This window comes from Anopheles funestus, chromosome 2RL (assembly GCF_943734845.2).
Source record: "Anopheles funestus chromosome 2RL, idAnoFuneDA-416_04, whole genome shotgun sequence".
In the NCBI taxonomy this organism is placed as follows: domain Eukaryota; kingdom Metazoa; phylum Arthropoda; class Insecta; order Diptera; family Culicidae; genus Anopheles; species Anopheles funestus.
Window position 1 is genome coordinate 99,117,254 of NC_064598.1, and position 14,159 is coordinate 99,131,412.

Below are 14,159 nucleotides of genomic sequence, written 5' to 3' on the forward strand. Positions count from 1 at the left end.
AGTGGATATGCATGCATGAATGAATGCACTGAAACACGTTCACCTATTTTGCTGACTTTCCAGCGATTTTGCGACGAACTGCAACATGTTAACATGCCGGAATTGAATGCGCATAGTGTATCAAACATCGGAGAATAGTCAAAAAGATGGAATTTTTAAAATTCGTTCTAATATACAGTGGAACGCCGATTATCCGTGCTCGTCGGAAATCAGCCCCTGCCGGGTAAGCGAATAACACGGATAATAGGCACAACTCTTTTTATTGATTAATATTAGTGTTTAGTGTGTAATGGGTAAACTTCTTTCCTCTAAAGCAAGATGTTAATTTTCTCAGGTGCACTTTGCAAAATAAATCTGTTCTATTTGGTCGAACTTGGGCCAATTGTATCATTTCGTATTGAGGCTTATATTTCTTGCCATCAGCGGTTTGCATTTCATATGTCAAATCGCCTTTGGAACTGTCATTTCCGAGCCGCACGGATAATGCGACAGCCGGATAAAAGGTACACGGATAATCGGCGCTCCACTGTATAAGTTGAAAATGCTTAAATACCGAGCGTATTCATCCCATCAAAACCATCAAGATCTGTAATGTACGATCGTGGTTGTCCTGTGTCATTCTGATGACGTAACTATCCCACCGTAGACTGATAAATCAATGTGTATATGCCTTTCCAGTTACTCCAGAACTATGAACTTTTACTTTTCTTCATAATCATGAAACCACAAAACAAAACACTTAAGTTTGTGACAGCTGTCAAATTTAAAATTGTGTTGATAAGTTTTTAACTGATAAATGGCCCTAAACAATCCACTCCAACGAATTAAAATTACCTTATTTTATATTTCAAAACTACTAAGCAGACTATCGGTAAAGTTTCACAGCAATAAACATTCTATTTTAATTCAAACCCATATTTCTCCAATAATTACACTGCAGCGAAAATGTTTCTCGTCCGCGTCTCACGAGTCTGACCACCAACGGTGCTTCCATTAACCCACCGTTAGCTGGGACAGCTCGAAAGCATAACGGTCCCACCCACCGGTTGAAGTCAACGTCAGCGCGAAAAACGCTACAATAAATTCTAGTTTAATATTTATGAAAACAGTGCGATAAGGTAAAAGCAAATATACATAATTTTCCGGTCCTTTGTACTATCTTTCGCAGCAGGGAACAGCAGAACCGGTGTGTAGGTAGCGAGCCGGATGTCCACTGGCGCTCGTCCTGGCATGCATGCCAGCTGACCGAGAATGTGCTTACATTTGCTTACCAACCCAAAAGTCGTAAAGCAAAAAAAAAGCTCTGCAACAAGCGGGCGGCACTTTTGCAGCGAAATTCGGGTAAGGAGTCACTTTTATTGCAAATATTCAAATTCATCCACAGTTCCACCGGTGGCTCTGAAGGCCCGATACCCGGTGTCCCTGTGCCGACAACCGTCTTGAAGATGAACGTACCCAAGGAAATGGGCTCTTTCGACGATATAAAGCTCTCGTAGCTTTGCAAGGAAATCGTCCAAAGACAAATGTTGCAAAAATTAGCCACCACAGGGAACGGACGCATGTCGTTACGTTCCCGAGACCGTCAGGTTTTTGGTTCCGCAACACAAAATACTGTTTCCTTCCTAACGCTAAACTAGACGCTTTTTCCATGGAATGGTTCCCAACAGGCACACGTTGTGCGAGTTCGAGTTTGTCGAATAAAATTCACTTTCGACTTTATCACGACCAAACATGCACCGGCTGTTGCTGATTTCCCATTGCCGTTTGACGTTTTGCCAGCTAGTGGCGGGTTTGTTGCTGTTTTTTTATTGTCTTCCCGACATTCCCGGGGGCCAAGATGAAGAAAAACGCATAAACATAAACTTTAAAAGCTGCCCCTTCGGAACCAATAACCTTTAGATTTTGGTGCGCCCATTGCTTCATGACCATGAGTCCTGACTTTCCCCAGTCGACGTGAAAGCATTTCTCATAAAACGGTAAAATTGGAGTGAAAAACTCGGTGCAAAATATTTTCTTTCACATCTTCAAATGCGTTCAATATCGAGGGGAGGTTTGAAGATGTTGTGGAACCACAGCAACTAAGATATTAAAGAGGAAGGCTGCTTCAGACGACGGCAGATTTTTTCTCCTTCTTCCCAAAAGTCTATTTCATTACAGACACCATCGCCAGAACTGAGGGGACGGAATGGATTGCATTCTTTCCTCCGTGGAAAACCACGCACGGACACATTTCGGGGTGTCCCCTTTTTCTTGATTTTAGCAGAAAACCTCCGAAAAATGCCATCACTCGGTGAACACAACGCCTTCGGTTGTGGCAAAAATGGCAATAGCCTTATCCGACCCAACCGAATGGCAATGTTTCTTTATCAAAACCCCCCGGACACACACCCAGTGCCGTGGTGGACCACTCCTCGAGACCTGGTGCGGGAAAAGCGTAAAGCATTCCTGTTGAGGGTAATTTTTCCAACGCGTCTTAAAGCTACGGGCAATGAAGCAAGTTGACTAGACGAAAGACCGAACCCAACCGTTCGTGAGGGTCAGAAAAAAAAGGGGAGGCTTCAATTTGGCTTAGATTTGGAATTGAAAATCGATACTGATTTGCATAAGGCAAGGTTTTCTACTTGTACACATTGAACGTGAAACGTGTGCGTCTACTAGTTTAAGGAGTTCGACTCCCCCAGAGGGAGAACTCTTATTTGCATCCTTTGCAAAGAATGCCCGGAAGTTGCTTCGGTTTCGGAGGAAGTAAAGCGACTTGCCTTTACATTGTAACATGCTTCGGTAACATAATATCGAACGGACTATATTTGTTTAACAAACAATTCCCCATGCGAGACGCCCAAGAAAATTGTCATATATTGAACTTTTTCATAATTAAAACAAAGCAAGACTCTCCTGTAAGTTCAATGCTAATGTTAAATAAACCCACAATAAATTAAATAAAACAAAGAGACCAAGCTGATAAATCTTTAACAAAGTGTAATTCCACCAAGTTCTTTTATGCGTAACCCATATGGGTTTGGTTAATTGCCTTGAATTCCTAGGGCGATTATAGGACTCTATTGTTTGTAGGAAACAGATGAGTCTTCGTTTGTAAATTATTATTATTGTTATGAAACACCTTTGCCTATTTCGAGGGACAGGAAAACACAATATCAAAACCACGTTTGCTCTACATTCTTAGATGAATTTAAGAGACTTTACCCACCTTTTTCTTGAGCCACCGTAAGACTTGTGTTTGGACCGGAAAAAACAGTAAATAATATAATAATAAGACCATCTGTTGCCAGCCAACAAGGATGCTGTTGTAAGTGGCACCTTCTTCACAATCCCAAGAACTTGGTATATTTTTTTGTTGTTGTTCGCCCTCATCTTGTGCCATCCGAACCACCGTGCTCAAATTTCCCTGCTACAGTTTGTGGTAATTAAATGAACCCGCTCCCTAAGCGCTTCTACTGCTACACACCGAAAGAAAAGGAATCCGCAACCAAACATCCGTTTTCGACACGCCAAAGAGAGGCATACCCGAAAACACGTACAGCACTTTGCTTGTGGGCGTTCTGTGTTCAACCTTTTTTCGCTTACATTAACACCCGAACGGAAGGGCGCTGGTTCCGGTCCGCACACGCAAAACGAGCTGCTGGTGTAAGATGTTATGTTACATTTACATGCAATTAGGATATAATTTCCTATGACATATGGGCGTTTGATTGGCAGCCGAAAGCACCTTCCGGCGTTCGATCCGATACGCACCGACGAAGGCGATATGAACCTCGAAAAGATGACAAGAAACACCTACGTTCCTTCCTACGACAAGGGGAGGTAGAGCTTATTAATGATAGGTGTGACTTGCGCTAAACGGTCGAAGACCACTGTGTCGGACTTCAGACAAATTGTCACAATATACTTAAGTGACATTACTCGACAAACGTCAAAACGTTTTGTCATGCGTATTGCATACTTGTTAAATGAAATGATCGCATGCACTAACGCCTGAAAGTTATGCAATTCATTAAACAAAATTGTCTTACATTTGGACCTTTTGAGGATCAGCATGTCTACAATCGAAGTATCGTGTAAAATACTTTAATTTCCTATCGTTTTACCTGGTGTATACATTTTTCTTCCTTTTCCGTGCCTTATCTGTACACAGAAAAAAACATGCTAGAGGCAATAACTCCCTTGCAAACTGTATCGCACGTAGACGATAAAAAAATTGGCATCCAAAGCACTTCCGAAGAGGATACAAGTGTAGAGAACATGCCAAAAATTCCAACCAAAACAGGAACGGAACCGAATTGTTTACGGGTTACTTCCGGACTGCTACCCAGGTCGAGCGAAGTCATAAAGCAGGGTCTACTAAAGCCTATACACAACAACCAGTAGAAAAACGACGAAAGGAAAAAAAAACATGGAACGTTAGTTCTCAGGACACACGTGCCACGAACGTGTTAACGGTTTGATTTACGATTGCAGGTTGAGCAACTTTATTGGCCTTTCCGTCCAGGGGATCGATCTAGTAAGAACCCGGTTCGTTCCCGTTACTAGCGAAAAAGATTTTCAAACTACGCAAACCTCAAATCTTCCAAAACTCCTCTACCTGGTGACATAAAATTGGCGGAAAAGGTCCGTTGGCTTAAAGTTCCGCTCATCAGAAAAGAAAGTAAGGACCCGTCACATTGTATGAAAAGTAGAGTTTGCTCATTGCCCGGAGATCTATCCATTTCCGCGTTGTTTACGATCATTGGCCACGTGGAAAGTATGAAAAGGCATAAACAAAGTACGTGAGTGTCAACCGTGTGCTGTTATCCCCTTTTTTTGGGAACTCCAGTCTAAGCAGTACCTGCGTGAAGATTTTCTTTTTTTTTTTTGGGATTTCTTTACTAACAACAAGATATTAAGTTGATTTGGAGCGTAAACCTTTACTCACTGGTCACGTACTCCCTTCGGTAGGGTAACTCACGGCCTAGAATGTCCCAAAGATATGCCTCCAAAATAGTCCTTCTTCTAGTGTTACGCTCAAATTATGACATCTTGCGCTTTGTCTGACTGGCCTTCATAAATTCGGTACTCAACGAGCAGGTCATTAAATTTTTGCATCCAAAGCACTGCCCCAAAGAAGATCCTCATAAAAATGTCCAAGGCGATTCGGTACAAAGTTTTGGGTTGAAGTAAACCAGACAAGTTGGCAATTTTTGCTCTGCTCAGAACAATTATATATCCTTTTTATGTGCAGGGTTTTGATTGCTTTGTGACACGCTAATTGTGTTTCTTGTAGGAAGATCATCTGAATTATCATAAACCGTTGTCGAGAGAAGATACTTCTGATAAGGTTGTTAACTAAAGTAAGTGTTAGATCTTATGTATACTTAAAAGGTTATCTACTTTTATCCAAACAAAATGCTCCTATCCTATTCAATATATCAACAAAGCGAAAATGATTCCTTCAAAACTTCAAGACATTCAATCAACCCAGCCACTCAGGAAAAACACGAAGAAATAGAACTCCCATCAACTGAAAACCTCATCTGTATATCCACAATAAAGAGTTCTAAAAAAATAAGAAAATACACTCAACAAGAATGAAAGGATGACATTGGCATGATGTCTACAAACTGTCTACAAACTGTGAAATAAGGAACTTTATATTACGCTTCGAATGATCCCGATATACTGCTAAGAAACAACCATATTTTCATTTAACAATCGAAAGATACTTCATTTGACCGTTTAAGCCCTATTCCCCTAAGGCTTCCAGTACCAGCTACCATCTTCGTTAGCAGGAAGATATTTGATTGTCTGGACGTCAATCGATTTGTGATCTTCCGTGACACCGAACTAACGAATGTATGCATGCCAAGAATCACAAGTAAACGTGTGCGTCTTCTCGAAAATGAACTTACAAATAAACTGCTACCTTTTCTTTCATCACCATCAAAATAAACATTCCCCAATAGTGATCACTTTTGAAGAATCTTTACTTGTAACTGGCACCAAAAAAGAAAAAAAAGAGGGAAAACCATACGCACCATACTAGAACCCATGGCAAAATGGCAGAATTGGAAGGTTGCTGACTTTTCTTGCATCTCAGAATTTTTGCAAAACCACCCTCATAAGTAGCAAAGAAGGAAAAACGCCCATAATGGAGGCAGCACCATCCAATGCTCATCAGACAACACAGTCACGTTCGATTCAATACTTACTGGTCTTGAAGTCACTGGTTCTGTCTTCTGGTCCGTTTCTATAGCATTTTGCACTCGCGGACGATTTTTTTCCCCTCTCGTGAAGAACGCGTTCTCGCTTTTCATCACTTTTATTGACATTCATCAAGACTTCAGGTCCCGTGCCCGATATTCCCTCCAGGAGCAAATGGGGAGTTAAAAGGAATGATTCTCGTGCTACGGTGCTACCTTACTTTTTTAGGACATTTTCTACACTAACTCGTAGCAAGAAATGGAATAGTGCAGCTCTTTTAGAACAAGTTGCATACGCAAAAAAGGAACTCTCTAAGCTCTACCGCGGACGAGAGTACCGAGAGTAAAGATAATATTGTAATATTATTCTGCTTATGAGCTTCCGGAGTCCGTTGGAGTCCGTGCTGTGTGGACTGTCTTTCTTCCGACGCGATCAAATATTGATGAGATGCAAATCAACCAATGTCGTCAGCTTCTACATTGCTCTAGCATAAACAATCCAGATGCATTTCAACCTCACCCTACGAACCCCGGTAGTGTCGATAGTCCCCAATAGTAGCACAAATCTACAAGATATTGTGTTCCCTTAAAATTGGATACTCGTTGCAAGACGATCACCACTGAGGCAACTCACTGTTTATTCAGTTGTACAATCAGTTGTAATTTTCATGCTAATAAACTTCAACCAGACTGGGCTTTGCCGGTGAATAAATCGAATGCATTCTGATTGATAAATCAAAAATTCCATCTCTTGTCCAATTCTAAAGGTCCTACAGAGCAACTCTGCATTCATTTCATCCCCCCATTCCATCCATGCAGAGGATGCAAATTATGGTTCATTTTCATCACTATTGTCAGTGAGCCAGGTTTGATGTGGGCAGCCAGAAACGTTCTATAAAATTTAATAATTTCAATTGCTGCATTGCTACGCTTAATCGGACCCGTATCCTTTCATTTGAACCATTTAAAATATGCTCATTTTATTTGAGTGCATGCCACCGAGCTAACGAACTAGGTTGTATCTACAGTCTACACGGACATTTCATTAATTATCATAATTGGCCTATATAAGCATTTCAACTTAGAGAGAACGACAGAAAAGGACAGTAGTGGGGTTTATCCTCGCTGACAATAATTCCACTGCCATCTTGAGAAGAATATCCGCAGTCCTGTAGCGCGGCTCAGCTTGTTGTTCCCTATGCCCTCTCTTGCTGAACTTTGTTTTTTATTTCTTTTTTCCACGCTGCAGTACTTTTCGTTATCTTTCCTCCGTCTCTGTTTTATATAGAATTTTCCAACCTTGCACCTCGATGTGGAGGACGCAAAAGGGATATTTTTGCACAACAATTAAAACAAACTTTACACTGTACAATTATTCCTGCAAGCATTTTCAATGGGGGGTTAAGAAGGGGGAGGGGGAGGTAGGAGCAAAAGCGAAAGAAATAGTACCGGTAGCAAGGATTCTTTCCGTTCGTTTATTCTGGTCAGTAAAACAAATCTCCTACCATGTTTCTCTCCCTATTTTTCTGTCTCCCGAAAGAAAGCGTTGGTGCCGTGACCAGGATACTTACCGTTAAATTTGTTTCTTCATTATCCTCCGGTGTATAATCCTACCGCTCGGGAACGGATCAGCATACACGCTTTCACACTGTTTCACTCGTTTGCTTCTTGCCAAGAAATAGTAGCACGCCCAGAACCAAACACGGTACGCGATAAAAACACGCAAAAACTGCAAAAACTTTAAACACACTTCAGAGGCTTTTTCCTCTTTTTTTGGGGGGGGCGAGATTTCGCGACTGGCACCAAACTGGACAAATTTTCACCGAAAAAGGATACTTTTTTCTTCTCTTTTTTTTTTGCTAACACAAGCGCGACGTGCCTTTTGCAAAACAAGCCTCACACGATCACTTTTATGCCATCCCCGACACGGATTTTGGCGAATTTTCTTTTTCACCGCGAAAGCACGTTGGCAAACAAAGTTGCCCAAAAAAGCACTATAGCAACATTTAAACACACCTAGCGATTCTTATAACCATGAACCGAGAACGCGAGATCACAAGACGACACCCGGCGACACTTTTTTTTGCTAAATGTTCACTCAAAAAAATAAATAAAACAAAATTCACCTTACGGTAAGGTGGCGAGGATAAAACGGAGCTAACACACTTGCCTTTAAGCTTCACCGGGAGAAGCCTTAAAACAAACGAACATTCGGAAGATGGTTGGGGAGGTTGGATTAAACTTTACACTCAGAGTGAACAAGCAGGATATCATCCTGCCAATCTCAAAATAAAGGAAAGGAAATGTTAAAACACACACCCTTAAGCTGGCTCCATCTGTTGGTCGTTATAAAAAGCAATTTCTGCGCCAATTCATACGCCAGTTGCCTACCTTACTCTCATAATGGTCGATTATATTCCTAGCGTAATGCAAGATTGCAATAATTTTTAACCTTTTTTTTCCACATCTTAAATTTCACTTTCGACTTTTCACTTTCACTATCCACGAAAAAACTCGCATCTTCTTTCCCTCTTCTCTTAAGTATGCAATTTTTCTCTCCCTTTTGCATTGATTTCTAGTGCAATACATTTGCTTCTATATTTATTTCCTCTTTATCTCACCTTACATTCTTGTTCACTTTTCACCCTTGGCTCACTTTCTTGGCACGATAAAGTGGAGGATGGTGCTGATGATGGTGATGATGATGTGTGGCCATTTATTATATTTATTGCACTCTCTCAGTGCCTGCAAAACATTCCAGCATTCGTACTGCTGGTAGTAGCACACATTTAAAGAAAATGAAATGTATTTTGCCTCCCATTTGTGAGTAATAGAATATTTTTTCCCCACTTCTAAGAAGAAAAGCAACTGCAATATATTCCCTACCGAAAGAAGAAAAGCATCGTTGCCCTTCTTCCGATCGCAAGCTTCATCACGGTAACGCCTTTATATCACGCTGATCCCTTTTATTGCCTTCAGTGGCAAAATTTATATCACTTTTCGCGACTTCCGCCACTACGAGGTACGGGCTGTTCATCTTACATGCTGGGATGGGAGTGTTGCAGTGTTTTCGGATGGAGGATTTTTTTTTTGTTTCACCTTCATGCTGAGCTTCGTCTGCAAAAGAGAACAGAGAACATGGAAAATCAATGAGTGCACAAAAATCCGCTGCAAATTAAAGTGATCAATATTCGTGTTGCTGAAAACGGTTCAAGACGAGCGAAAAACACTACGGAAAGCTTGAAATTGATTTAAAAACGAGAACTTAAAATAAAGTTGCAACAAGTTGATCGTGATTTTCTCAAAAAACAGATTGAATCCATTAGTGTAACAAATTGAAGGTAATTTTTATACATTAAAAAACAATTCCAGTGATTGGAGTGATTTTGAATCGCATCTCAATTCTATATTATAAGATTAGGACCACGAAATGGTAGATTCTTCAAGAATCGCCTCAATTCTAATCTTGAGGATTCCCTTAAATATAGGACAACATCTTCCCCACCTCAAAACTTCCTTCACATCGACCTCGTGCTAATTTGACAATAAATATAACCCCATCGACATTTGCCGCCTGACGATTCCCAATTAAACTACAACCAATCTCACCACAAACAACGGTGTCGGTGGCCTTTTCCTGTGCGCAGCAACATGCATGGAAAGGTCGTCCGGAGATACATCCGGAGTTTGCAGCGTCTTATCACTGTGCAATACTTATATATCACTCCTACCTTCAATTACCTTTAATTAAGCCATAAATAACCGTCCATCGCACGCCGTAAGACCGCAATTGTTTGTCGTTTTGCACCGTTATGCTGTTGGAAGATGGGATTGTGGTTGATGCAGCAGTTGAGAATGGTTGGAACTTGAAATGTTGCTCCGGTTTTTGAATGGAAAGAAAGATTCTAAGGAAAAGCTTAAACTTATTTCAAATCATGAAGAAGCTTTTTGAGAACTTCCTTTGAGTACTTCGTAATTCAAGAATTTACCAAAGTCTCTTGAATATTAAACATTTTCAAGTTATATCTGGTACATAAGAAATTGTATCAATATACTCGCTCAATTGTATGGACCTTCAGACACTTTCATTAAATAAAATTGCTGATGTACTAAATTCTGCAATCAAGTTGATGATTGAATCAACCCTTTAGACCTCGAAGAACATCGATAAGAGAGTTCCGAGTTTTAATCAATGCAATTGTACAGTCTGAGCTACCTTTCTCTTGTATTCCTAACCTCCCGAAGGTCTTGAGGACTCTTCTTGTAAATAAGGGGTTTATCCTCCAGAGACATCCATCCACCGAGGACATCATAGAACATTTCTTTTAATTTGCTTCACCTTCACCAACATGTCGTGTTCTCCCACCGGGAACTCTCCAACCACCAGTCGAGAAAGTACTTGGCTGCTGTACTACTGCTCTTCCTAACCATGTAAAGGTGTCGTCACCCTGCACTTGTCCATTTGTCACATTCGGTCACAATTTATTTCCGATGTACAAACGAGGTTAGATGAAAGCAATTTATCAACGACACCTAGAACCAAACGATTCCTTTGTACCCCTCCTGTGGGTCGCCTCTTTTCTTGCTCCAAGGTTTTTCCCGTTTGGGCGGTTGGGACAAGGGGAAAAAAGGCATTCTTCTCATTGTTGATTCATTTTCATTAAATTCTTTTACACTTCTTCGCACACCGCGAGGGTGAAAGATTTCGTGTTTTCAACATTTTCTTCATCCGCAAACCAGAATTCTACCAAAAAACCTAGGGGAAGAATCTGCCACTAGAACTACGACCTGCGTGTCTGGGTTCACGGCAGACGGCCCACTTTTATGTATGCAAAATGTAAACTTTTCTTTAATTACATTATTTCGATTTCATTCATTGTAAACATAATTACGATCGTTTGTTAGCGGTCCAGTCCTCCATTTCGCTTCCTCTTTCCACCATGCTTTCGATTGCCATTCAAACGCGCTTCCCAAAAGAGAAAGCCTCACTTGTTCTTTTGTGTGAATTTACAATTTTCCACCCTCCAATTCTTGGCTCTTCTGGTCAGAGATATTCGTCCAGCCGATATTCACAGGGATCAGTCCACGAATAAATACAATCGAAGGAAGTACTTAACACACACACGCGTTCTCTCTGTTTTCATTCACAAAATTCCTATTTTCTAGCTCCATGATCCACGTTGTGGAAACTGCCCTGAAGCTACAGAATGAATATATAACTGCCGCTACGCTTTTCCTTACAGTGCAAAACGCGGAAGCGAACGCAAGTCAGGTGCGTTCACGTCCACATTTTTCCATCGTTGGCATGGAGATGAAATCACGCTTTCCTTAGCTCATTGACTCGTCGCATACGGAGGACGGTAGTGGCGTAGTTGAATAACGAATTAAACAACCGAAACGAAAGTGCAGTAAGCAGTACGATGCAACCCGATGGAACCCGCGTATGGTTGCACTCTGCGTATCCAAATGCACAACACTTCAAAATGCCCTTGCCATATCCACCGTATATTGGTTGGATCGATTTTTCCGTAAACAATCCCGCGCGTGTGATTGTGTGTGCGTGGGTTCTTCCCTTCGTATGTGTGGTGCAAAAATAGAAGTAACAAAAACACGCTCCCAGACACTCACGCCTTTTCCGACATTCCATCCCCCGAATGACTCATTACACCTGGCGGGAAAATCCCTCCCCAAAAAAAAAGATGCTGTCCGGAATGCTGTTGTCGGAGTGCGACATTTTTCACCACAAATCTTTCGATGACCATCGAGAACCTCTGCCCAGTGGTAAGTCTACAGCCTTTTTGGGACGGATCCACAAGTGTAAAATATATTTTTTTCCATTTGAATTTGCGAATTGGCTGCAAGTCCCTTTGGGTCCCTCGGGTGTTGGAACAAAACCACGAGCACTCTTCAAACATTCAAACCAATTTCCAATGCAGTTGATGTGTGGCTCTCTTATTGGTTTTGTATCACTTGTTTTATCGCTCTTCTTTCTGTCGTGCCTAGGATGAGATTGGCATAAATTTGCATTTCAATAGCCGCGTTGAAGTTGTGTCGTGGTTTAGAGCATAGGACCCTCTCCCGGGGGGTTTCAGAATCGATCATTTTGCTATTACATTTACTATTTGGAAAAAAGTGGTGGAGATAAAACTGATTCGAAATAGAATATATTTCGAATTATTTGAGATAAGATCTTTTTAAGGATTATAAACATGGAGTAAAATATAATGAAAAATAATATAAAATAAGATTACGTGCATTTATGAAAAAAAATATAAAAAAGTAATTTTAAACAAAATACAAATCAATGTAAAGAAATAATAAATTTTTCAGTTTTTCATTTTTATTATTTCTTTTTAAATAAACACCCAATTTACTACATACAATCCCATCCTTCACTTGATATTTCAGCGAACTCATAATTGACAATGTGTAAATAAACCGCTTACCCCATATCCGGCAATCAATTAAAACCAATTTACGAAATACAAACAATCGAAACCTCGAACCTGCACAATACAGAACCCCGGAATTTCCCAGACATTATATTTAATAACGCACACCAAAATGATGCATTCCACCGGTTGCAGTTCTGCCGGAAGAATGAAGAGTTTATAACAAAAAAAAAATACACCCAAACGCACACAAGCTTGCCCAATGCCTTGACCACGAGAAAAACCACGCTCGGGGTTTGCAGGTGCGTGGAAATGATAGATGAAGGCATTTCCTCAAACTCAGCTCCAACGTCGGCCGTCGGAGAGTTGCTCACAGAGGACGCGCTTCACGGTAGGGAAAATCGATTACAAAACAACGTCAGGCATGTGTTTAAAACAAAAAATGCATCAGCATGTTGCAGGGAACACACACCCGCGGGGAAAGGCGGTCAACAACCCTTTCCATCAGCGCCATCAACAACGTGTCATAGAAAAAAAAAATAAATGAATGAACAACGATCGAGCGAGTATGGCGCCATATGGAGTATATGCACTGTTGCGTAAATTAAAATTGTCGGCCACTTGCTGTAGCCGCCGGCTGGTTCCACCCACACACACAAAATCTGCCTTTTCCGCAGGTTGTATCCTTTCGTCTCAAACTCGCTCGAACACTCGCTGTGGTGTACTGTTTTCCCCTTTATGTTTGCTATGGTTGGGTCCTCCTAGCTCTCCGTCCAAAAGGGAGTTCGGTCAGTGAAGCAATCAATGTACAACCGCCCGTAAGAATGGCACTCAATCGTATCGGACACATAACGTTATCCTTTCCACCTTCTGCTATTGCCTCAACCTCAACCACTGATGATTGTAATTTATAATTAACAACAAACCTCCGGAAAGGACGAAATATGTATTTAAAGGAGCTGACATTTACCTCACAATGTACTGGTCCAAAAATCAAAAAGGAAAAGGAAAACATTGGAACACGCGAAAACAATAATCACTTAATTAATCTATATCTCAAAAGCTCGTAATTGAAATGCTTCATCCGATTCTGGGCAAATTAACAATTAATAACGACAGCCTAACCAATGAACAGCGGGTTTCATTCAGCGGGACCCGAAAACCCCCCCCAGGTCGACCGAAAAGCAAAATGACATTTTTCATATCGATTTGCTGTCCACGTGGAACAACTCTCGTGTGTCTGCGATGGCATGTCGATTGGACACTGAATGATTTCTTTGACCTTGAGTACGGGCAGCATATGAAGCAAGCATTTCTCTACGATGAATAAATTAATTAAAAGAAAGATTGTACTCTTTTTTTGTTCTACCATCTATATTCATTTAGGAATGCAATTATTTAGTGTTGTGCTTAATGAATCTTCTGAATAGAATCATTCATATACTGAGTCGAGTCGACTCCCAACAGATTCATGAATCTTTGAAGATTTATTAATCCTCGAAAATTCATGAATCATCAAAGATTCATGTATACTTGAAGATTCATGAATCATCAAAGATTCATGTATCCTTGA